At 36.6% G+C, this 25831-nt stretch overlaps 1 protein-coding gene across 14 annotated transcripts in view; it reads right to left on the bottom strand.

Annotated features, from left to right (window-relative positions):
• Positions 1-21025, bottom strand: part of grid1a (glutamate receptor, ionotropic, delta 1a) — a 492444-nt gene extending 471419 nt beyond the window's left edge. For 5 of the 14 annotated variants that reach the window (XM_073928584.1, XM_073928580.1, XM_073928582.1 and 2 more), the window contains exon 1: positions 20258-20774. The gene's annotated coding sequence lies outside the window, so the exon portion shown is untranslated. Of the gene's footprint in view, positions 1-14707; positions 14786-20257 lie in introns of all 14 variants that reach the window. The other 9 variants (XM_073928587.1, XM_073928578.1, XM_073928586.1 and 6 more) reach the window with 7 other exon arrangements.
• Between the last annotated feature and the right edge of the window lie 4806 nt (positions 21026-25831).

Genomic DNA, 25831 nt, shown 5'->3' with positions numbered 1-25831 from the left:
CTCAAAATTCACACGTTTGATAAGAGTCCTGACCTGAACACGTTTACATGCCAATATCCAGATACAGAAATAGCGCCACCTACTGGCCACAGGAAATGACATGTTTTACACTGTAACAAACTCCTCCCACAAATTTTATGGTATCAGCACCAAAATTGAGTGGTGTCATCTGAAAGCTCTATCGGTGATATTTTGTAAAGATCTAGAGTTTTTGCAGAGGGGCGTGTCCGTGGCGGCATGACAAACCTCAACGCTTCGCCAAGGAACGGGAAGTCCTCATAACTCAACCACACAAAGTCTGATCAGCCTGAAACTTCATATGGTTGATATACGTCATCTCTTGAACACATCCACATAACAATATTGAAGTGGGCGTGGCAAAATGACTCGACAGCGCCACCTAGAAAAATATAACGGACGAGCCCCTGATCTACGAATCACGCACATGCGTGAAAATTGGCACACACCTCAAACACGCCAAAACATACGAAAAAGTCTCTTGGAGCCATATCTCAAACCCAACAGGAAGTCGGATATTTTTAACTTCCTGCTGCAAATAAGTGGCATTTTTGCCATTTCCTGGCGTTGTATCTTAACGAACTCCTCCTAGGCATTTTATGCTATCGACACCAAAATTGGGTTTTGTCATCTAAAGGCCTTGGCGATGTTAAATTGCGGAGCTTTATAGTTTTTGTCGATGGGCGTGTCCATGGCGGCCCCGCAAACTTTGACGATTCGCCACAAAACCGGAAGTCATTATAACTTAGGCATGCATTATCTGATCTGCCTCAAAATTCACATGTTTAATAAGAGTCCAGACCAGAACAAGTTTACATGCCAATATCCAGATACAGTTATAGCGCCACCTGCTGGCCACAGGAAATGTCATGATTTACAGAGTAATAAACTCCTCCCACAATTTTTTTCATATCAGCACCAAATTTGGTTGGTTGTTATCTGAAAGCTTAAGTGATGATATATTGTCAAGATCTAGAGTTTTTGCAGAGGGGCGTGTCCGTGGCGGCATGACAAACCTCAACACTTCGCCGTGGAACAGGAAGTCCTTATATCTCAACCACACAAAGTCAGATCAGCCTGAAACTTCACATGGCTCATAAAAGTCCTCTTCTGAACACATCCCCAAAACAGTAATGAGTCAGTCATAACGCCACCTGCTGGCAGAAGGTAGATAGGCTTATAACTCAGCCAAACAACATCCGATCTGCCTGAAACTTCACATGGTTGATTAAATTCCATTACTGAAGGCATCTACATGCCAATCTTAAGTCACAGTTATAGCGCCACCTGCTGGCAGATGGTAGTTTGCATTATAACTCAACCACACAAAGTCCGATCTGCCTGAAAGTTCACATGGTTGATAAAAGTCCTCTCCTGAACACATCTACATATCAACATTGAGTCTGTCGTAGCGCCACCTGCTGACAAAAGGCAGTTTGGCTTATAACTCAGCTAAACAATGTTCGATCTGCCTGAAACTTCACATGGTTGATAAGATTCCTCTCCTGGTGACATCTACATGCCAATCTTGAGTCACAGTCATAGCGCTACCTGCTGAGAGGAGGAGGTTTGGCATAAATCGGTGATTTTCTCCGATTTTTTAAACATATCGGCTTAAATTATTACTGTTCGCTGTTCTCTGTCATCCTGAGGCCACCGGGTGGCGGTGAGCCCGGGTGCGAGGTCCCTATCATCGCTGCTTGCAGCTTTAATTATTATTATTATTCCGCCCCCTATCGGGGCACTTTTGAGGGTCTAAACATGCCCGAAAACTCATGAAAATTTGCACACACACCAAACCCGGTGTAAATAGCAGGTTGATATGGGTCTCGGAAGTGGGCGTGGCAAAATGACTCGACAGCGCCACCTAGAAAAATTAAACGGACGAGCCCCCGATCCACGAATCACACACATGCACGAAAATTGGCACACACCTCAAACATGCCAAAACATACGAAAAAGTCTCTTGGAGCCATATCTCAAACCCAACAGGAAGTCGGATATTTTTGACTTCCTGCGGCGAAAAAGTGGCGTTTTTGCCATTTCCAGGCGTTGTATTTTAACGAACTCCTCCTAGGGATTTTATCCGATCGACACCAAAATTGGGTTTTGTCATCTAAAGGCCTTGGCGATGTTAAATTGCGAAGCTTTAGAGTTTTCGTCGATGGGCGTGTCCGTGGCGGCCTCGCAAACTTTGACGATTCGCCACAAAACAGGAAGTCGTTATAACTCAGGCATGCATTATCCGATCTGCGTCAAAATTCACACGTTTGATAAGAGTCCTGACCTGAACACGATTACATGCCAATATCCAGATACAGAAATAGCGCCACCTACTGGCCACAGGAAATGACATGTTTTACACTGTAACAAACTCCTCCCACAAATTTTATGGTATCAGCACCAAAATTGAGTGGTGTCATCTGAAAGCTCTATCGGTGATATTTTGTAAAGATTTAGAGTTTTTGCAGAGGGGCGTGTCCGTGGCGGCATGACAAACCTCAACGCTTCGCCAAGGAACGGGAAGTCCTCATAACTCAACCACACAAAGTCTGATCAGCCTAAAACTTCATATGGTTGATATACGTCATCTCTTGAACACATCCACATAACAATATTGAAGTGGGCGTGGCAAAATGACTCGACAGCGCCACCTAGAAAAATATAACGGACGAGCCCCTGATCTACGAATCACGCACATGCGTGAAAATTGGCACACACCTCAAACACGCCAAAACATACGAAAAAGTCTCTTGGAGCCATATCTCAAACCCAACAGGAAGTCGGATATTTTTAACTTCCTGCTGCAAATAAGTGGCATTTTTGCCATTTCCTGGCGTTGTATCTTAACGAACTCCTCCTAGGGATTTTATGCTATCGACACCAAAATTGGGTTTTGTCATCTAAAGGCCTTGGCGATGTTAAATTGCGGAGCTTTATAGTTTTTGTCGATGGGCGTGTCCATGGCGGCCCCGCAAACTTTGACGATTCGCCACAAAACCGGAAGTCATTATAACTTAGGCATGCATTATCCGATCTGCCTCAAAATTCACATGTTTAATAAGAGTCCAGACCAGAACACGTTTACATGCCAATATCCAGATACAGTTAAAGCGCCACCTGCTGGCCACAGGAAATGTCATGATTTACAGAGTAATAAACTCCTCCCACTATTTTTTTTTGTATCAGCACCAAGTTTGGTGGGTTGTTATCTGAAAGCTTAAGTGATGATATATTGTCAAGATCTAGAGTTTTTGCAGAGGGGCGTGTCCGTGGCGGCATGACAAACCTCAACACTTCGCCGTGGAACAGGAAGTCCTTATATTTCAACCACACAAAGTCAGATCAGCCTGAAACTTCACATGGCTCATAAAAGTCCTCTTCTGAACACATCCCCAAAACAGTAATGAGTCAGTCATAACGCCACCTGCTGGCAGAAGGTAGATAGGCTTATAACTCAGCCAAACAACATCCGATCTGCCTGAAACTTCACATGGTTGATTAAATTCCATTACTGAAGGCATCTACATGCCAATCTTAAGTCACAGTTATAGCGCCACCTGCTGGCAGATGGTAGTTTGCATTATAACTCAACCACACAAAGTCCGATCTGCCTGAAAGTTCACATGGTTGATAAAAGTCCTCTCCTGAACACATCCACATAACAACATTGAGTCTGTCGTAGCGCCACCTGCTGACAAAAGGCAGTTTGGCTTATAACTCAGCTAAACAATGTTCGATCTGCCTGAAACTTCACATGGTTGATAAGATTCCTCTCCTGGTGACATCTACATGCCAATCTTGAGTCACAGTCATAGCGCCACCTGCTGAGAGGAGGAGGTTTGGCATAAATCTGTGATTTTTTCAGATTTTTTAAATATATCGGCTTAAATTATTACTGTTCGCTGTTCTCTGTCATCCTGAGGCCACCGGGTGGCGGTGAGCCCGGGTGCGAGGTCCCTATCATCGCTGCTTGCAGCTTTAATTATTCTTCTTCTTCTTCCGCGGAATGAATCGCGGTTTTGAGGGGCTAAACATGCCCGAAAACTCACGCAACTTTGCACACGCCTCAGAAGTAGCGAAAATTTACGTTTGTTATGGGCTTCGGAAGTGGGCGTGGCAAAATGACTCGACAGCGCCACCTAGAAAAATTAAACGGACAAGCCCCCGATCCACGAATCACGCACATGCACGAAAATTGGCCCACACCTCAAACATGCCAAAACATACAAAAAAGTCTCTTGGAGCCATATCTCAAACCCAACAGGAAGTTGGATATTTTTGACTTCCTGCGACGAAAAAGTGGCATTTTTGCCATTTCCAGGCGTTGTATTTTAACGAACTCCTCCTAGGGATTTTATCCGATCGACACCAAAATGGGGTTTTGTCATCTAAAGGCCTTGGCGATGTTAAATTGCGAAGCTTTAGAGTTTTCGTCGATGGGCGTGTCCGTGGCGGCCTCGCAAACTTTGACGATTCGCCACAAAACAGGAAGTCGTTATAACTCAGGCATGCATTATCCGATCTGCCTCAAAATTCACACGTTTGATAAGAGCCCTGACCTGAAAACGTTTACATGCCGATATCCAGATACAGTTATAGCGCCACCTGCTGGCCACAGGAAATTACATGTTTTACATCATAACAAACTCCTCCCACAAATTTTTTCGTATCAGCACCAAATTTGGGTTGTTTTATCTGAAAGCCCTAGCGATGATATATTGTGAAGATCTAGAGTTTTCGCAAAGGGGCGTGTCCGTGGCGGCATGACAAACCTCAAAGCTTCGCCATGGAACAGGAAGTCCTTATAACTCAAGCACACAATGTCAGCTCTGCCTGAAACTTCACATGGTTGATAAACGTCATCTCTTGAACACATCCTCATAACAATAATGAAGTGGGCATGGCAAAATGACTCGACAGCGCCACCTATAAAAATTAAACGGACGAGCCCCTGATCTACGAATCATGCACATGCACGAAAATTGGCACACACCTTAAACATGCCAAAACATACGAAAAAGTCTCTTGGAGCCATAACTCAAACCCAACAGGAAGTCGGATATTTTTAACTTCCTGCGGCAAATAAGTGGCATTTTTGCCATTTCCAGGCTTTGTATCTTAACAAACTCCTCCTAGGGATTTTATGCTATCGACACCAAAATTGGGTTTTGTTATCTAAAGGCCTTGTCGATGTTAAATTGCGAAGCTTTAGAGGTTTTGTCGATGGGCGTGTCCGTGGCGGCCTCGCAAACTTTAACGATTCGCCACAAAACCGGAAGTCATTATAACTCAGGCATGCATTATCCGATCTGCCTCAAAATTCACATGTTTAATATAAGTCCAGACCAGAACAAGTTTACATGCCGATATCCAGATACAGTTACAGCGCCACCTGCTGGCCACAGAAAATGTCATGATTTACAAAGTAATATACTCATTCCACAAATGTTTTCATATCAGCACCAAATTTGGTTGGTTGTGTATCTGAAAGCTCAAGCGATGATATAATATGAAGATCTAGAGTTTTCGCAGAGGGGCGTGTATGTGGTGGCATGACAAACCTCAACGCTTCGCCATGAAACAGGAAGTCCTTATAACTTAACCACACAATGTCCAATCAGCCTGAAACTTCACATGGTTGATTAAATTTATCTCCTGAACAAATCTACATTGCAATATTGAGTCACAGTCCTAGCGCCACCTACTGACAGAAGGAAGTTTGGCATAAATCTGTGATTTTCTCAAGTTTTTTATATATATCAGCTTAAGATATTATTGTTCACTGATTTCTGTCATCCTGAGGCCACCGGGCGGCGGTGAGCCCGGGTGCGAGGTCCCTATCATCGCTGCTTGCAGCTTTAATGATATATTGTATTCCTATTGAAGTTCAAGGAATTTACTTCAAACACAGGCAGAATAGATGCCCTGCTTTGACTTCAAACTTTAGCGTGTGTCTAATGAAAAAAGGAGAACTGATCTGAGTGAAGATCTACTATTTTTATTCAGTTTAAAATGGATATAAATAGTTTAAAAAATCACACTTAACTTCATATTCACTTCATATGTATTATTACCGTTCACACATAAACAAACTGAGATAAAGTGGAAAATGTTCTGAAATTTGTATTCTGTACATTTCCCAGAAGTTCTGAATTACATTATCCCTAGCACATTTGAATGTACTAGTCTTTCAGGACTCAACCTAAGTATTTCCACCCAAACCAAGCTACAAGCACACTAATTAGCGAACATAAACAACTTAACTCCTTGTGTGTGTCCAACATGCATACCTTTTCAACTTGCAGTTTAAATCTACTCATTCCTCTGTGTAAACTGCATGCGTGAATAGCTAAAAGGATTTCATGTGTGATCTCTTTTAAACACATCCAGGACATCGAGACGAGAAGATAAAAGCTGCAGAAGGATCTCAGAGCCCCAGAGGAGCATTTAAAAGACACCAGACTGAGTAAGACCTCAAGTAACTGCACTCATGCAGAACAAGCATCCATTTAAAGACAGACTGGGAGAGATCTTCAAATGGGAGGAAAGTGAGGCTCTAAGGAATGTAGAAAAAGCAAAGCATGATGACATCAAACATGCATTTTCTTTGAGAAGCATGGAGGGGATATTATTGTAAAAAAACCTGCTGATTCTTTATAAATTTTCTATAATTCTTCCATGAACTCAACTCCAAAAAGAGACTTTTAAATGGCTGCTGCCACAATATCCAACACAATTTAACTTTGTGTACTGCACAGTCTACTCCACTTTTACTTAATATCATTGTACTAACTTCATGAATAGCTGTTTGTTGGCATTTAATGTAACTTCACAGCGTGTTTTTCAAGAAGTCGAAAAAACAGCACGTGTTTTCTTCAGGAAGATGAGAATCTTGTTAGTGTTTAATGTTCTGTTATGTTGGGAATTACAAGAGTTTCTTTTCTTTCTTTCTTTCTTTCTTTTTTTTTGGCACTTATAAAACAGTGGTTTGGTATCTCGGGAGTTTAAAGTCACCTTAAAATAGAATATTTGAATATTGCAGCATTTTTTATAAATTATTAATCTCTGCACATATATTTTTAATTAATGATAAATTGAAATCGAATAGTGCTTTGAAACGGTGCAATTAACTAATCACTTGAGGCTGTAATGTGGATGAAATATGAAAAATATGCAGTTCCCTAACCAACTGCAGAAACACCCACCATTAAAAAACTAAGTGAGATTATGGCAACTATAAAGAAGGAGTGATAATTAGGCAAATCAATACAAAAAAAGTACTTTGGTAATGTGGGATTGTTTCATATTTTGACTTCAAAATCATAAATCATCAGAGGATCATAAAGTCAGCTGAAAGGTCTGTTGGAGTCAAAATGACATCTGTCGAGGAACTTTATCAACGACGTCGTCTGTCTAGGGCAAATAGCATTTTAAGGGATCCAACCCACCCTGGCCATAGCATGCTCAGGTTCATGCCATCAGGCAGGCGTTACAGAAGCCTGAGGAGTAAATCAGTGCAGTTTATAGTTTTATCCTGTCATTATAAGACTTTTAAATAATACCATTTCTTAAACACTACTGATAGCTAGTGTGAAATAATAGATCAATAAATAATTAAAGTAGCATAAATTGTTAATGTTACAACTATCATAACAACTGGTGAAATGGGTATTTAAGTAATAAGTTATTCTCTTTAGAGATTTTTTATTTAAATAGGTTATATCTTATATAACTATATTTTTATGAGATTAAAAACTTGCTTATCATGTTAGGATTTTATAGTGTTTGTATAGAGATGTTTTTTATGTTCTTTTTGGGTCTGTTGTGACGTAATTTCGTTCTGCGTTACAATTTTATTGTGATATTTTGAATGACAAAAATAAAAGGAAACTGAACTGATAAACACCTAACAAAACAAAAAAAGCTTCATAGTGGAACACAAGGGAATAAATCAGACCTCCTCCAGCACCAATATTTGTGTACTGCACTTTATTTTGTAATGCCACTTGCTGGCAACCGTTGCTGTGTGAAGAAAATGTTAACAAGTTCAAAGTATTTGTCCTTGAACGTGTGCTGTGCAATATTTTAAATGCTGGTTATCAGTCCTGACACCTTTAGTTGATTATGTAAATATTTTGTGTAGCATTTGTGATCATTAGATTGTGTTTTGTCATCATAAGTCATCATTTAAAAGATGAGATTAGTTTCTTTATGTTCTAACTGGAAACTGTTGGCACAAGATAATGGCTCAGTTGGATTAGTGGATATTTAAAAAGAAGATGTGATTGTAAATGTTAGAATAAGTTATCGATATCTTTTGAGAAGTTTTTCTAGAATGTAGGCAGAACTAAAGATAACCATCTATTGATGAAGAGGTATCTACAAAGTATTGGAGGGTCTACAGCTTATGTTACGCTGTTCTCTTTTAATATGGATAATGTCCTGCACACTATTGAGAATACTGAGCTGAACCTTGACTTTCTATAATTAAATCACAAATCAAATTGCAATATCTGTCAGATAAAATACCATTTATTTTCGCCAAATATAATAAAAAACAAAATTGATCCAAACATTTCTCGATGGACAAAATCGTAGTACGACCAATGTTTCTTTAAAATACCAACATAAGCCATGGTTAATCTTGAATCAGTCTGACTATATATATATATATATATATATATATATATATATATATATATAAATATATATAAATATATAAAAAAAAACTTAAATAGGCTATTAATAACAAATAAAAGATAAATTACTTATTTTGCGAAAGCAAGAGAGAATCTTGCGGAAGTGCTCTTATAAAGGAGTCTGAAATGACCAATGATTGTGCATTCACACAACACCTTTTATTCCATGACATTTAAGCTGGTTCTAGTTCTTTGTTCTTTCATTTTCTTTTTCGGTTGTTTCATTTTTACAAATCGTATAATTTAACTTGTTTGGTAAATAAATGCTGTTATTTAGCCTATTATTTCTGTGCAACAAAGTTGCAAATTAATTTGCTATGATGATATGTGGCTGTGGGCAAAGCAGTGGCGCAGTAGGTAGTGCTGTCACCTCACAGCAAGAAGGTCGCTGGCTCGAGCCTCGGCTCAGTTGGCGCTTCTGTGTGGAGTTTGCATGTTCTCCCTGCGTTCACATGGGTTTCTTCCGGGTGCTCCGGTTTTCCCCACAGTCCAAAGACATGCTGTACAGGTGAATTGGGTAGGCTAAATTGTCCGTAGTGTATAAGTGTGTGTGTGAATGTGTGTGTGGACGTTTCCCAGAGATGGGTTGCAGCTGGAAGGGCATCCGCTGCGTGAAACAAAAAATTGCTAGATAAGTTGGTGCTTCATTCCGCTGTAGCAACCCCGGATTAATAAAGGGACTAAGCCGACAAGAGAATGAATGAATGAATGAATGAATGAATGAATGAAGGACATGTGGCTGTGTATTGTAGTGCCCTCACCTGCAGCATGTGCGTTAACTGCTGTTGAGAGAGAGAGTGAGAGAGTGCAAGAGAGTAATGAAAATAATCTATTTTTTGCATGCTGATTTATGTGAAATTGCGAGTACATGACTACAGTCCGAAAGTGTCGGTCAAGTGATGTTGACAGCTGAAGTTGTCGAATTATTTAGAGTTCATTTATTATTAATGATGGTGATTAAAAACAATACTGCTATTCATTTTATTCAATAATGTAATTAAAATGTGTAAAATACTGCATTAATGCAAAACCAACTAAATATCGCCTTAAAAATCGTCATAGGTCTCAACTCTAGTTGATATCTTTGCCTATCGTCGATACACGTTACTATCGTCTATCGGCACAACACTAGGAAGAGGCACAATTATCCAATGACCCTAGGTTAAAATTGTTTGGACATGGTTAAACTTATGCTTAGGCAACATGAGATTGACCCAGATTTATAAATAATATCCTACCACCCCTAGTATGAAGTTTAGGTGATCATAAACAACATTCTTGTAAGTTTCAAGCATCACGAACACCTCTACATTTGCCTGGGAACCTGCCTGGAAAAATCACACATTTGAGTGAAAAGACTGATCATTAGTACGCTGAACTTCCGCTGAAACCTACTGTTGTAGAGCCTGCAGGTGACGTTAAACTAGGACACAAACTCTGCATGAACTTCCCATAAATTAGCTGATTCATTTCACAACAAATGATTTCCAAAACTGTAATGAAAGTGCAGTCATCTATCACAACCTGAGTTTTGACGGCAAAATATTGAAAATGGAAGCAAATAATGAACCTGTGAGGTTTTGCGAAACTTGCATGACATATTTGCATTTGTGTTTGTTTAAGGGCATGTGGCAAATCTTTTTTATCGGGGCAGTTTTGCTGAGAGAGAGAAAGAGGCAGCAGTAAGATGAAGCACCTTTCTAGCAGCCAGATTTATAGTCATTCTTCTTGAATCACATACCTTAATATAAATATGAGGCCCTTCAGTGCTCATCCAGCGCTCTGTAGAAACCCCTCTAATAACATCATTCATGTCTTATTTCACTTGCATTTATCATAATCGTGTGCTCTTTTTTTTACTACCTCCACTTTCGACCTACATGGGATACAGGAGCCATTGTAGTACATGACAATTTTTGTCACATTTTCTTACATGTCCAGAAATCATAATAATCATTAATGACCTGAACTGTCAGGTGTTTATCAGATGAATCATGACTTGGTCAAAATGCTTTATGAAAGAAAATGTATCGCTAAAAGATTAAACTCATAGACAACATTTTTTTACTCATCATAAATGTAGTATGTCCAATACTTAATGTAGGTTGTCCAATAGTAAAGGGGACGTATTAAGGGTGGGTCATATAGCAAAAAAATGATCACAATATCATGTTTCATATCATTCGATATTGATAATTATTGAATATTTTTTAACAATACATTTAGGAGTATTGACCAACATTACTAAGGCGAATTGTTTTATTAGTCCAAAACAAAAATATTTACACTAAATTTCCCATCTTTTTATAATATAATAAGCATAAGTGTTAAAAAACTCTTAAACTTGATAAATAAAAGGTTACAAATTGTGTGCAATGGTGAAGGTAGATCAATGTCTGTAAGGTGTCAATAATAATGATACAGTAAACCTCAAACTCTCTAAACAAAACAAATTATGATAATAAAATCTGAGATTTCAAGTGAAGGAACCAGCTATCATCATTCAAATACATATTGCAACATCACAAATTACGTAGTTAAATGACTATACTACCCCCATGCTAAAAACTCTTTCAGATGGGGTGCTAGTGGCTGGGATGCACAAGAAAAGAAACCAAAAAGCCACTCTGTCGACATCCTAATATCCTTTTTTAATTACAATCTTCTCACTGCTGCTCTACAGCACTCTTTTTTGCTTGTGTAGTCATTCAGACTACTATAAGAGCAAAAAGCACTGTTCGGGTGTGCTGTATTTGAGGTAATTAGTCTACCATTATTATTGAAATGTGTATATTCTATAAAAGAATTCACATTTATTATTAATACTGAAACTTCATACCAAATTTTTTAATCGATATTAACAATGGTGTTCGGACATTAAATACAGATTCCGAATTTATCGCCTACCCCTAGGACCTATTATGCAAAAAAATCACTTTTATAAGGTGTTTGAACACTTGTGTTGCCACAGTGTGTGAATATAGTCAGCCTCTAATAGTAAAAGTTAATTGATTCTATCTTTTATAATTGCATTTCATGACAACAGTCTGCAGGAACACTTTGATTGATGTTCTCCCTTTGTACATGTCATCAGAGGGGGGATAAGTTCTACCCATTAGTGAAACTGAACCTGCGGAAGATAATGTCATCCACTAATGGCAAGTTCAGGCTGCACAATTTTAGCCCAGATTTTGAGAAATCACAGACAAATATCCGAAATCACAGGCAAATCAGTGCTCGTTCACGGAAGTAACAATCACACAGATCAAAGATAAAATCAACGATGCGATCTGAGTGAATCGCAGATGAGTCGCTGACACCCGTGAGATATTTGGCAGGCTAAATATCTGGACCAGTCGGCGATTCAAAATCATGCCATGTGAAATGTGTTCTGATTGAAAATAACATTAGCGATTACCAACAGCCAATAAGAGAGCAGCATCCAAGCCAGCGGGAAGTTAAGGGAGGAGTTGCGAAGGTATAGACCACAATATCAACAAGCATGGCTTCGGTTGAGAAAGAGCTTTTTTGGGTCTTTTTTAGACACAAGAAATGTAGGAAAAACTAGTGGAAATTTGGTAGGAGCACCAATGTAATACCACAACCAAGTTGAGGGAAAATTGCCAATTCCCAGAATGTCCAGAAATTATAATAATCATTATTGACTTGAACTGTAATTTGGTATTTTGAGCTGAATTTTTACATACACACTCTAAGGACATCAGAGACATCAGACTTCTTTTACATCTTATAAAAAGATACAAAATTGGTCCCTGAGCTCATAAGATCCTTGAGCCCAGAGTTCCCTCCCATTTTTAAGGTGAGAGGGGAGTTTGAGCTCAGGTAGGTCTCGAAAACTCCCCTGCTTATTTATGGATAATGGCAATTAAGAGTTGCTGATTAATAGCTCATTAATGGTGCCAATTTGACTTGGTCAATTCATCTATGTTGCATGTCTTTGGACTATGGGAGGAAACCGGAAAACCCGGGGGAAACTGTCTCAATACTGTCCTATATAATAAAGCCCAAAAATAAATCTGTAAAAAAATATATATAAATAAATTACTTATTTAAAATAAGCTAAAGCCTGCATTTTTTACATTGTACGTGATTATGTCACTGATATGCAAATTAGTGTATGATGTCATCTGGCAACTTTTAGCTACTTTTAGGGCAGGTTTTGGCTATTTTTCATTGGTAATAGTTGGCAACAGTGCTCTGAGGCAACAGTGATAACCACTAGGCTGCTGGGCCACTCTATCAAGGAAAAAGAGGGGGTGTAGGGATGGAAGGGGGGATTCTTCAAGTTCATCGTTATCGGATAGGAGACGACTTGTATCATGATATGAGCTTTTTGTCATATCGCCCAGCCCTTCACTCAGTCCAGCCCTTCATATGGATATACATGCAACTTGATACATGCTACCCACCAAAGATTTGTTGAAGATCAAGTACACTCTTTAAAATGGCTTTCCCTGGTGTAAGCTTTTTTCAGCAATATGAAGCACCCTGCCATGCTGCATACATTATTCAGGAATAGCTTAAGGAAAATGACAGTGTTTCCGTTTTCTCCGAAGTTCACAGATCTCGATCCATTTGATCAAGTTTGGGATGAGTTGGACCAACAAATTTGATCCACAATAACTACATCTCACAACCTATAATACTTAAAAATCTAGTACTGATGTCTGAAAGCCAAATACTACAAGACACCTTCAGGGATCATGCAAAGTCCAGCTTGGTGGGATTAATATTTTTAAATAATATGAAATATTAAAGCAGTTATTAATATTTAAGACGCGTTCTTATTTAATATATAGTGAGATTAAACTACAGTAGCCAGAAACCAATTAAACACACTTCATAAATACTGTATATTCATGATTTTGTTAGTTCTAGGACATATATCGAGTCTTACATTAAAAGACACCACCACATTTCCTTTTTAGCAATCTGCAAACACTTGTACCCTCCCCTACATAGTGTACTGTGAGGATTATTTTCCTTGTGAATGCTATATAACAGCTGAAGGCTAGCAGAGGCTTCAAACGCCCCCTACTTCAAAGATCCTCTAATACTGCATCTCTCTCTCACATACACACACACATATGCCTGACCACTCTCTCAGAGATCACACACACTTTAAGAACTGAGGAGGAGATTCTTCTTTTCCTATCCCCCGTTGGTCTCTTCATTACTGCCCCTCTCTATCTCCAGGGCCCTTGTTCTACAGCGTTCATTTTTCCTGCACTCGTCCGCTGTGTGCTGCTGTGCTCCAGTGATGGCCCTGTTTAAGCGGCGGACACAGAAACCCTGTTGTTCTTTCTGTCATATAGCTTGCTGTTTACTTCCTGTCCTTCTCCCTCTCTTTTTCTCTATGCTTCAGGGTTGCCAGTGGTCTCCGCTGGGACTGGGGGACTCGCAGATGATGAATGGGGGCTCATGGGGACAGGAAGTAACGAGGGAGATAGCAAGAGCAGCTGATCAAATTAACAAAAGAGAGGAGTCAGACACAGGGGAGGGGAAACTTTGTGTGGCAAACTTTGTGATGGAATGACTGCAAATGTACAATCATAATCATTCTGTAGTGGAGAGCAGGACTTGTTGACACTGGCTACAACTCAGTGAGTAGCCACAGTAATATATACTGTACCAAAGACAACCATTATATACTGATATATAGAGAAGAGGGATTTTAACTTACTAATAACTTAACTATTAACTTAAGAATGTAAATTTCAATAGGCGGCACGGTGGCTCAGTGGTTAGCACTATCACCTGGTCACAAGGCCGCTGGATCGAGTCACAGCTGGGTCACTTGATATTTCTGTGTGGAGTTTGCATGTTCTCCCTCTGTTCGCTTGGGTTTCTTCCGGGGGCTCCAGTTTCCCCCACAAGTCCAAAAACATGTGGTATAGGTGAACAAATAAACTTAATTGGCCGTAGTGTATGTGTGTCAATGAGTGTGTATGAGTATTTCCCAGTACTTGGTTGCAGCTGGAAGGGCATCTGCTGTGTGAAACATATGCTGGATAAGTTGGCAGTTCATTCCGCTGTGGCGACCCCTGATGAATAAAGGGAATGAATGAATGTATTTCAATAAACCAGTAAAAAAATACTTTTTATTTTGTTAATGTATAATTATAATGTATAATTTATATATATTTAATTATTTCAGTATGCTAAAATGTAATTCAAGTAATCATTTTGATTTTATGTACATTAGTTGTTTCATTATTTCATTAAATTTGTAAAATTATATTATTTGCTTTTTGTATTTCATATAAACACATGATAACTTTGTACAGTACACTGTTTTTCAAAGAATAATTTATATTTATTTATGTATTATTTATATATTTATATTATTTGCTTTATATTATTTAAATTTAATTATATCATTTACACTTTATTGTGTTGATATTTAATATATATTCAAAACATTTTAAATATTACCCTTTGAACAATAAGCTGATATTTAATATAATTTATAATACAACAACTAGTAAAAATTAAAATAATATACAGTTATAATTATAAATTGTATAAATGTGCATAGTTTTGTACACTACTTTTGTAGGTTATGCTTTTTTGTTTTTTGTCAATAACATATTATATAGTAGTGTTGTCAAAAAAAGTCTACTGTTAATTAATTTTTTTTCTCATTCACACTAAAGATGCACATGATCCTTTAATATGCCAATTTGATACTGAAGAAAGTTTTTTAATAAACGGTACCTATGATGAAAATCATCTTTTGTAAGTTGTTTGGACAGAACTGTGTTTAGGTGTGTCCACAGTCATACTGGGTTGATATAAAGACAATGGGCACTATTATACACTGCGCAACAAGGCGCAAGACGTGTTTCCACTAAGTGTTCCTATTTTCAGACCAAAGCAACCCTAATTTTCTCGTTTTCTGCCTTGCTGTTTAAATTGCAAATCGATTTGCACCACTTTTTGGACTCATGGATGTTTCAGTCTAGAAAAACGGTGAAATGGCGCAATGTTGGTGGGTTGCTGTTTTGAGGAACTAAAATAGACTGTTCAATAGACCAGCTTAAAGCAGGTCTAAAATTCAGCACATAGTGTGTTAGTTGTGCACCTTGTTTACACATTGCTTAAACATGCAGGATTTAAAGAAATATGCAAATATCTTTACAAATGAAAAAGAAAAAAAATTTAAATATATATTTTTAAATATTACTTTCTACATAAATATAAAAATCCACTGCCTTAATGCCTTCATCTCGGGGTCTTTTTTTAGTTTATTCATGACAATTTGATCTAAATCTCTTCAATTTTGAGGCCCACCACAACATGAAGTAGGAGTGCGGTTTCCCATCCCACCAAATTAATTGACAGACATGTATTAACATGTCTCAGTAGTAACGCATATAATATATTAATAAGACAGGATGTGTACAAAGCAATTGGGATTAAAATATCTGTTCAGCTCACTGTAATTCTCAATCATCAAATGTGATCAAGAATTCAGGAGACAAAAAAAACTTATCTTAAATCTTGAAAGAAAGGGTTAAATAGGTGACCTTTAATATACAAGTTTAACAGTTTTTGGAGAAATGCATACAGATACTGATAGACAAAGATAGAAAGACAGTAATTACTGTTGAATTGACTATTATAACTACTACAGAAAAATAAAGAAAGAGTTTTCTTTTTTTTTATGAGTTTCATTAATAAATACAAACAGCTAAAAAGATTAATACAACCTATTAACCCCTTGCCCTCTCTTTCTTTTCTCTTGACACCCCCTTGGCCTCAAGTGTTTAATTTCTGCCATTTAATAGAGCCAAATGCTCCCACAATGATAGCAAAACCTGAAAATCACCTACATTAAGGGTGAACAGCCAAAAGGAAAACAGCTTAATAAATGTAGTAAATAATGTCTTAATGAAATATAAAAATTTAGAAAGGTTTGTGTGAGGGCTATGATATAACCCTCAAAATATAATTAGCTTGGTATTAAAACAACAGAAATAAATTGAATGTCTCCACTATGATGCGCACGCACACACACACCCCTGCACCATTATGGTTTACTTCAATAGATCCCAGAGGATCTTCTGCTGCCAAGCAACAAAAGCTGAACAGAGGGTCATAATAAGGTTGAGTTATCAGTCACGGCTAACACTATTAAATACCTGCATGCACTGAAACACATGCACATATCCATACAAACCTAGTTATTCTCACAGAAAGACACACACATTGGCTTTCAGTTCATGTAGAGCCACACACACCGAATGAATGACAGCGTGATGGACCTCCCTGATAAAAAGCGGGATATTACAAGCAGAGCAGGTCATGGTAGAGCTCTCTCCGTTATGATTAAGCCTGTGAGACATTGATATTTATCAGCTTCAAATGAAGCAGGAATTCAAAGCTGTGATTTACGAATAGCCATGGCGTATCTGCCTGGACATACTTGCTTATTACTGACATTGTCTGCCTTATTCTGCTCATGCGCCTGCATTAATATTTCACTACATGGTTATGTACTGAATCCTCAGATGTCTGCGATGTGAATTTTGCTATCAGGAATGTAGGATTCCAGTAGTGAGCTGTCAGACACTTGTTATCCAGAGAGCCCCTGTAGCCTGCAGAATAAGTTAGCTCTGTTCCAATACCTAATGGGGCTCCTAGGCAGCATTTTAGGGCACCGTAATTAAATAGAAGACATCAAGTCACAATACATGCATCAAGATTACATGTCTTCTTTAAAAAAAAAAGAAAAAAAAAAGAAAGAAGATATAAATAGGACAACATAACAGCTAGGCAGATGGAATCATATATATATATATATATATATATATATATATATATATATATATATATATATATATATATAAGCATTAAGAAAATTAGCAATGGTTTTACTATGAATATTTAAATTGACGGCACAGATAATATACTCCTAATTAATCATATGAGTAAGAGTTAGTAATCAGAAAAGAATGTATTTAGTCAAACTTAATTTTATAAAAAATTGGAATCTAAATCATGGCAAGTTACATCCTGCCATGTTTTCAGACAAGCTCAGTCAGCAGCGCACAATGTAAACCAATGTAAATCACCACAGAAAAAGCAGACCATAAAGTGGTTTCATAGTAATACCTTTAAAAACAAAAACTTACAAACACTCTGAATAAAATAAACGAATGTGTAGGCATTTTTATAAATGGTGTTCGTGTGTCTTTAAAGCTGAAAATATGCATTTCATAATATTCTGTCTCCAGTACAAAAGTGGAGACACTGAGCACGGATGCAGAGGGAGCAGATCAAATAAATGAACCAGCTTATCCATAAGTAACAGGGTATCAACGAGCTGCCACATGAAAATATTCACATGATTTTCTTCTTTACTAGTAGGATGAGCGCTTACAGTTTATTGCAAATCAGAGTATATATGATATGAATAAATCTATAGAGATCAAGGCTCCTCTGGGAGTAGGGATGCAACGATTATCAATTTTGTTTGTTAATCAAATTATCAAATTTGTTGTTGTTGTTTGTTATTTGCATTAATTGATTTTAAAACCCCACTAGTTTAAAACTAAAATGATTTTAAATTTGGTTTTGTAGTTCAGGCCTAAATAAATATTTGTTGACATGTTAAAAGTTCATTTGATTGACTATATAAAAATGAGTAAATATAATTATGCATTTATTGGGTAAAATTGCTACTTTTTACTGTCATTCAATGTGTTTTTGGTCATTATCAATGCATTGTTAATTGAGCAGGCGAGGCAGTGGCGCAGTAGGTAGTGCTGTCGCCTCACAGCAAGAAGGTCGCTGGGTCGCTGGTTCGAACATCGGCTCAGTTGGCGTTTCTGTGTGGAGTTTGCATGTTCTCCCTGCCTTTGCGTGGGTTTCCTCCGGGTGCTCTGGTTTCCCCCACAGTCCAAAGACATGTGGTACAGGTGAATTGGGTAGGCTAAATTGTCCGAAATGTATGGGTGTGTGTGTAAATGTGTGTGTGGATGTTTCCCATAGATGGGTTGCGGCTGGAAGGGCATCCGCTGCGTAAAAACCTGCTGGATAAGTTGGCGGTTCATTCCGCTGTGGCGACCCCAGATTAATAAAGGGACTAAGCCGACAAGAAAATAAATGAACGAATGTTAATTGAGCGTGTGCAGCGCGGCAAAAACAGATCCAGAGCTAAAACGATCACGACACTGCTGCTTCAGTGACGTTCAAGCTGCTTCTGCTTGCAGTTTGAAAGCTCTAATCTGTTACCATAGACACCAAAAAAACATGCACTGCTCACACTTGCTGTGTGAAACAGGCTTGAGTCATTCAGCACTGTTTCCGAAAACACTCGATTGATCTCAGCTGGTGGATCAACACTCGCCACATGATCGCTCTAATCGGCGCCATTATTTGTAAGTAAGTTTAAGTGGGATTGCAAACCTGTGTACTTTCCATTGCTTCTTCCTCAAACTTTAGCCGTATGCAGTTCCCGTGGTCACAAAATCCCCCTATCATATCTTGCGTCTGAAAAGCGTGGATGCGTTGCATTGCGTGCGCTTCCCTCTTTTGAAAATAACAAACTTGAACAAGTTTGCCTTAATTAATAGCTTTACTCATAGTTAGTCCAGTGTGCACAGTTATTCATCTCAGTTTACAAACTAGTGCACAGTTGGCATAACTTTGTTTAGTTGCTGCAGTTTTGTTCTGTGCAAAAACACGGTGTTGAGAAACCTTTACGATTAATTAACCATGACGAATTAAATCGCGGTTAATAGTGAAACCGGTAAATCATTGCATACCTATCTGGGAGTGAGGTTCTTGTGTCCTAAAATCCATTACTTGTGCTGTAATGACACACGCCATACTATATAGGTGGTAAAAGATACATATAAGGTGTAATAATTAAGATATAAACCTAATATTTCACCTACTTGACTGGAAATGATAAGAACAAACATCAACGTAGGCAAGATTTTTTACCCTAAATATCCTGGTTCAGTTTGGCCAACCAAAAAAACAAGTCGTTCGGCAGTTTTCTCTCTCCTTCTCTTTCAGTCTAGTATTGTAAAAGTATTTTTCTGGTATGACTGGTTGGTACAGCTCAAAATGTGACAATAATGAATCATTTCCAACAGCAATAATAAATAAATTATGCAAGTTTCATTCGATTCAGTGTCATAGTTTTGTTCCTCCAATATAACCAACTGATGTGGTTTAAAAACACCCTTTTCAGCAATGAGCTGGTGCAGTCTTTTCATCCCCAAACTAAAACCTTTTAAATCCAAAACTGACTTTCTGCTATAAGCTATGCTTGTTATTATTATTTTTTATAGCAAACTGATAGAAATTTATGAAAATCTCATGCTTCTTCTAGTAAATTTATATTGCTTTGTTACTTTTATTTTAAGTCTGTATTTCCCTGTATTCTGTTTTGTCATTTGAGTTATTTTCTGTAAAAATATTTCAAATTGCACTTGCATATAATTGTATTCATGCTCTTTACAGATTCAACGCTGATATTTTTTGTATAGACTACTTCTTACCTTACCTGCAGCGTCGAGTTCTTCATAAGGTTTACGTGCTGGTGTTTCTTCATCGCTGTCCAATGTCACAGTGCAGGTATTCTTTCGTTCGATGAAGATCCACTTAATATATCAGTTGACTTGTCCATTGTGTTCGTATGTTTTTATTAATAGGCCATGTTTAATGACAAAAAACCGCGAGCGAATCAGTTTGTAAGCGAGTCATTCATGCTTCCAGCTCCACTCAATGAAAAGTTCCGATGCAAAAGAGTGAGTCATTTGAGAATCATGTAGTTTATGTCTATAAACAGTAGATAGAAAACAGGGGCATTCGACTATTTCGTAAATATTGTCGATCATGCGTCGCTGGACCACATTTAGGTTGCATGTTAAAAACAAATGACTTTCTCCACTAACTGCACACTTTCGTAATCACCTCAGTCAGAAAACCGTGTGCAAAAACACCTGTTGCCCATTTCTCCATTTTCCTTCGGCTTAATGACTTTATTTATCAGGGGTCAACACAACGGAATGAACCACCTCCATTTCTCCATCTTTCGGCTAATTTTCCATCCATTCTACAGATCGCAGCACTGCAGAGCTAGAATAAGGTGGGTTTTCAATGGACTGTTAGTATCTGCATAGTTTCAATTCTTTGTTGTAAATAAAGTTTACAAAATGTCCTGGGAAAGAAATCGGCATTCCACCAACTGCAGACCAATAATTTATCATTTTTACCTGTAAACATAAGCAAGACGTTTTTATACGAGGGTTAAGTTTGAGTTAAGCGCATACTGGAACGCCAAGATCGGTTGAGCTTTGATATTATTATTCATCATGGCAACAGGAGCTGACAAAAAGTAATCTGCACAATACAAGATTAATTTTTATCACTTTTATAATATCACAGAAGACAACTAACTAAAGGATATTTAACTCGTATGGTATCCCAATGCATGGCAGACAATATCAAATAATAATAAAAAGTTATGCTTATCTTATCCTGACTTGACTTTCTTATCCACAAGTCAGTTCTTATTTAAAGTGTAAGTGCAAATAGCTCTAGATCTAGCATAAGACATTACCAAGTTAAAGTAACAGATCTTTAGCTATTTATAGTGGTGGATGTTTGCAGCTTGGAGTTGTATATTAACAAGATGCAAGAGTACAAGATTATATATTTTTATAAATTATTATATTATATTAATTCTAAATTTAAATCAGATATACCGATTTAGCAATGACACTTTTTAAAGCAGCTCCACCCTCAAATTTCATACAAGGTTATATAGAACATACAGTACAAACTGAACAGCTCCACTGGTGTAGACATTAATGTGTTGGACACGGATGACCAGTTTATAGCTCGCTCTACTCACGTTTTCTATCTCATATCACATTAGAATTGATTTCTAATAAAAATGATGGTAATTGATATTCCAAACTCTCCTGTTTTTGCATTTGCATAATTTTATTTAATTAAAATGCACTCAATTTTTGTTGATTTAAGAGTTTTAAAAAATTTTTGCAGCATGCAGGAATGAATTAATTATTCTTTCAATTAAAAAAAGTAGAGGAGTGACACAAATTCGGGTTACTGAAGAAAACCTGCGGTTAAGTACCATGCAACTCTGAGTATAAGCTACCTCCCCTTTAGAATCAGGCTTGGCTTACTCTGTTTTCTCAGATTTGACATACCTCCCATTCTGAAATGGAAAACCCAGAGTTTCCCTTTATTTCAGAGTTACCATACTCAGAGCTTTCACTTAACCTCCTTTCTGAATTGAGCCCCTGCAAGAAGCATTTATTTTGAATTTGGGGACAAAACAAAAGATTGCTAGTTCATGCCAAGGAAATGATTCATATAATCAGGAGAAGAGAGCACTATACATGCTGCATGTTGTCTTTTTCATACTGTTTGAGCATAAAAAATAAAACAATCAAGAGGGAATTGAGCTTGACCATTTTTGTAACCACCGTTTAACAACTATGGCTAACTAGTGTAGCAAAATCAATTCATGGTTGAAACGGTTTAAACAAAATATGATTTGGTTGTAGTAAAAGCTCTACATTTCATAATTCTGTCTGCCATATAGTTTATCCAAACTGGAGGTGCCTGCTATAATCTATAATGCAGTATATTTGTAAGGAAATAGGTGGATATTCTAGCAAAATAACCAATGCTTTAGCACCAACTTCTCAAGGGTTCTGTAGACTGGCCTGGACCAACTAGAAACCAGAATTATGTTCCTGCTACTGACTGGGGTTTCCAGTCATAATTGTAACAAAAAAGATACTCTTAAGTTAATTGTAGAACTTCTGTCATAATTTTTTAAACCTGTTTTACTAATGTCCAGAGAAAGACAGAAGAAACAAGGATGGTCAAAAGGAGTGATTAAATCAGGCTGTAAGAAAGATGGCTATGATAAGGCTGGAGTGAGTGAGTCTGTTTCTGTTTCTTCATTAAAGTTTCATCGCCAGGCTGCTCTGATTTATTCCCTCCTGCAGGACAAACAGCAGACAGCTCCATCTCTCTCCTTCTCCTTCTCTCTCTTTCTCTCTCTCTCACACACACACACACACACACACACACACACACACACACACACACACACGCAAACAAGCTTCACCTGTTTAGCAGCTGCATTCATGTTTAATTCCTATACTGCCATTCTTGGGGAGGCTCTGTAGACATGCACAAAGACAGAATGGACAATCCATATGATTCTCAGGTCCAAGTGCTGATGCAAAACATCATTATTATCCAAGAAATATCAGACCCACCCACGAGACAGTGATAAATCAGCTGTTACCGGCTACAATTGACTCCTGGAATTATTAATTCCCTACATTCAACAGGCATCTGTTATGTTTTCTATCCTTTTAATGAGCACAATTTAGAAAATTCCATTAAAAATAATGCTAAATGAAAACACCAAGATGCACATCTATTCTAGAAATGTAAAAAAATAATAATAATAAAATAATAATAAAAAAGCTTTATCAGATATTTGTAATTAATAAATATTACAGTTTGATTGTTTAAGTGTCTTAACGTATGTAACTGGGAGTATCAGGACCAATGCCACAAATAGTAAAATATTTCTTACTTTTGATGTCATAACAGCATCACACTTCGTTAAAAATGTTGTTTATTATCAGGATTAGATTGAAGGGTCTGATAATTAATGAAACAGCTCCCCTGGTGTTCCAGGAATGAACTGCATGGAATCAAACTCCATGAAAGACGACATGTTATTCAGCTTGTTTCTCATTGATAATCCGAGGTTTATCATACAACCCAAATTAAGTCCATATATTCTTTATTAGATCTTTTGTGCTAGATTTTAATAAATCCTAGCTTCAAAGACATGCACAAATATATAGTCCATGAATTACAGAAAACCTAGTTTATACAAATCACTTTCTGTCTATACATGAAGACTTTCTTCATCTGTTTTCACTGAGACAGAGACCAATGCGCCCTCGTCACAACACCCAGACACAATCATTTTAGCATCTGACATTTTAGTCCATATTTATCTCTAAGGGATTTTAGATAAATGTTACATCAGATCTAGCAAGTCTAGTTAAGCTTTAAGATATTTGATTTAAAAATATATATAAATATATTTTAAATAATCTTCATATAAAATACTACTTCCGTCAACAGTATTTTATCTGTTTATGAAATGCTCTATATATAGAAAAGTGACTTATTCAGTCACCGTAGCTGAGTAACTTCTGAGAGAATCTAAGAAATGTGATCATTTGCATATTGAAATAGTTTTAAATATTAGATATTTTATATCTTCTGTTCCATTCTATGACTAGATTAAATATTGTCATTAATCAGAAACACTTGACTTATTAGGATACCAGCCTGTCAACACTACTGTCAACAGCTTCTGACTGGAAGGTGAGGTTAGCGGAGAGGATTACCAGGACTACCCTCCCCTACATTCAGGATATTGCACCACAGTGAACGCTTATCCCGGACCAGAAATATTCTAAAGGGTGCTACTCACCCCCACCAGGGACTATTCTTCCCATTAACTTCTGGGAAGAGGTACACAGCAATAAATGCAGTACAGCTTCTGTAGAAGCTTTCTGCCACTGGCCATCAGAATGTTAAACTCTTAAAGGGTCACAATGTATTTATTTATGTTTATTTTCTTAATTTTTTTTTTTTTTACTTTAAAACTTATATGCACTATTGTAATTTGAACTCACTATATATACTGCACTCAATATATATGTGCTCAACATAACTGAGTACACCTCATTTCGAAAATGAATATTTTTTTAATCAATTTCTCAGTAAATATCATTCATATTTTGGTGCATTTGAACAATCGGATTTATTTAAATAATATTTTAGTAACATCTTCAGAAATAGAAAGATAATAAATTTCAATTCATGCAAAATATTGGGGAAGAAATTTACAAATCAAAATTTCAACTAAATTTATAATTTTTTCTGTTTCTCTTGAATTTTGGGCCAATACATAAGTCATTTTGTTCGATTATCTCCAGAATTGGGTTTAGTACTGACCAATTCAATGTATGTGCACAAATATAATACTGTGAAGCTTCCTGTACAAAATATTCATTTAAATGAGAGATTTGTGAGGGGTTTTCTTATATATGCTGTGCACTGTATGTATATATATATATATATATGTATATATATATATATATATATGTATGTATATATATGTATATATATATATATATATATATATATATATATATATATATATATATATATATATATATATACATATATATATATATATATATATACATATATATATATATATATATATATATATATATATATACATATATATATACATATATATATATATATATACATATATATATATATATATATATATATATATATATATATATATATATATATATATATACATATATATATATATATATATACATATATATATATATATATATGTGTGTGTGTGTGTGTGTGTGTGTGTGTGTGTGTGTGTGTGTGTGTGTGTATGTATGTATGTATGTATGTATATATATATATATATATATATATATATATGTATATATATATATATATATATATATATATATATATATATATATATATATATATATATATATATATATGTATATATGTGTGTGTGTGTGTGTGTGTGTGTGTATATATATATATATATATATATATATATATATATATATATATATATATATATATATATATATATATATATATTGTAATATTCTACTATTTATTGTTTAGGGTTATTTGTATTGGAACTGTGGAGCCAATGCTACAACATTTTGTTCGGAGTATATACATGTGAATGATAATAAAGTACTTGACTTGTTTTCTCAAAACATCTCACCTCTTTTCATCATTTTTCACTTGCTGCCAACAGGCAGTCATGTTTAAAGGAGCACTCCACTTCAATAGATTCATTTTACAACTCCCTTGGATCCCCGAGCCTGTCGGGAGCACTTTTAGCTTAGCAAAGATCATTGAATTGGATTAGACCACTTGTATTACACACAAAAATGACCAAAGAGTCAGGATGATTTCTTATTTAAAGCTCGACT

The sequence above is a fragment of the Danio rerio genome, chromosome 17 (assembly GCF_049306965.1).
Source record: "Danio rerio strain Tuebingen ecotype United States chromosome 17, GRCz12tu, whole genome shotgun sequence".
Taxonomy (NCBI): Eukaryota; Metazoa; Chordata; class Actinopteri; order Cypriniformes; family Danionidae; genus Danio; species Danio rerio.
Note: the sequence above shows the minus strand (reverse complement) of the source record. Positions and strands in the feature narration are given on the sequence as shown.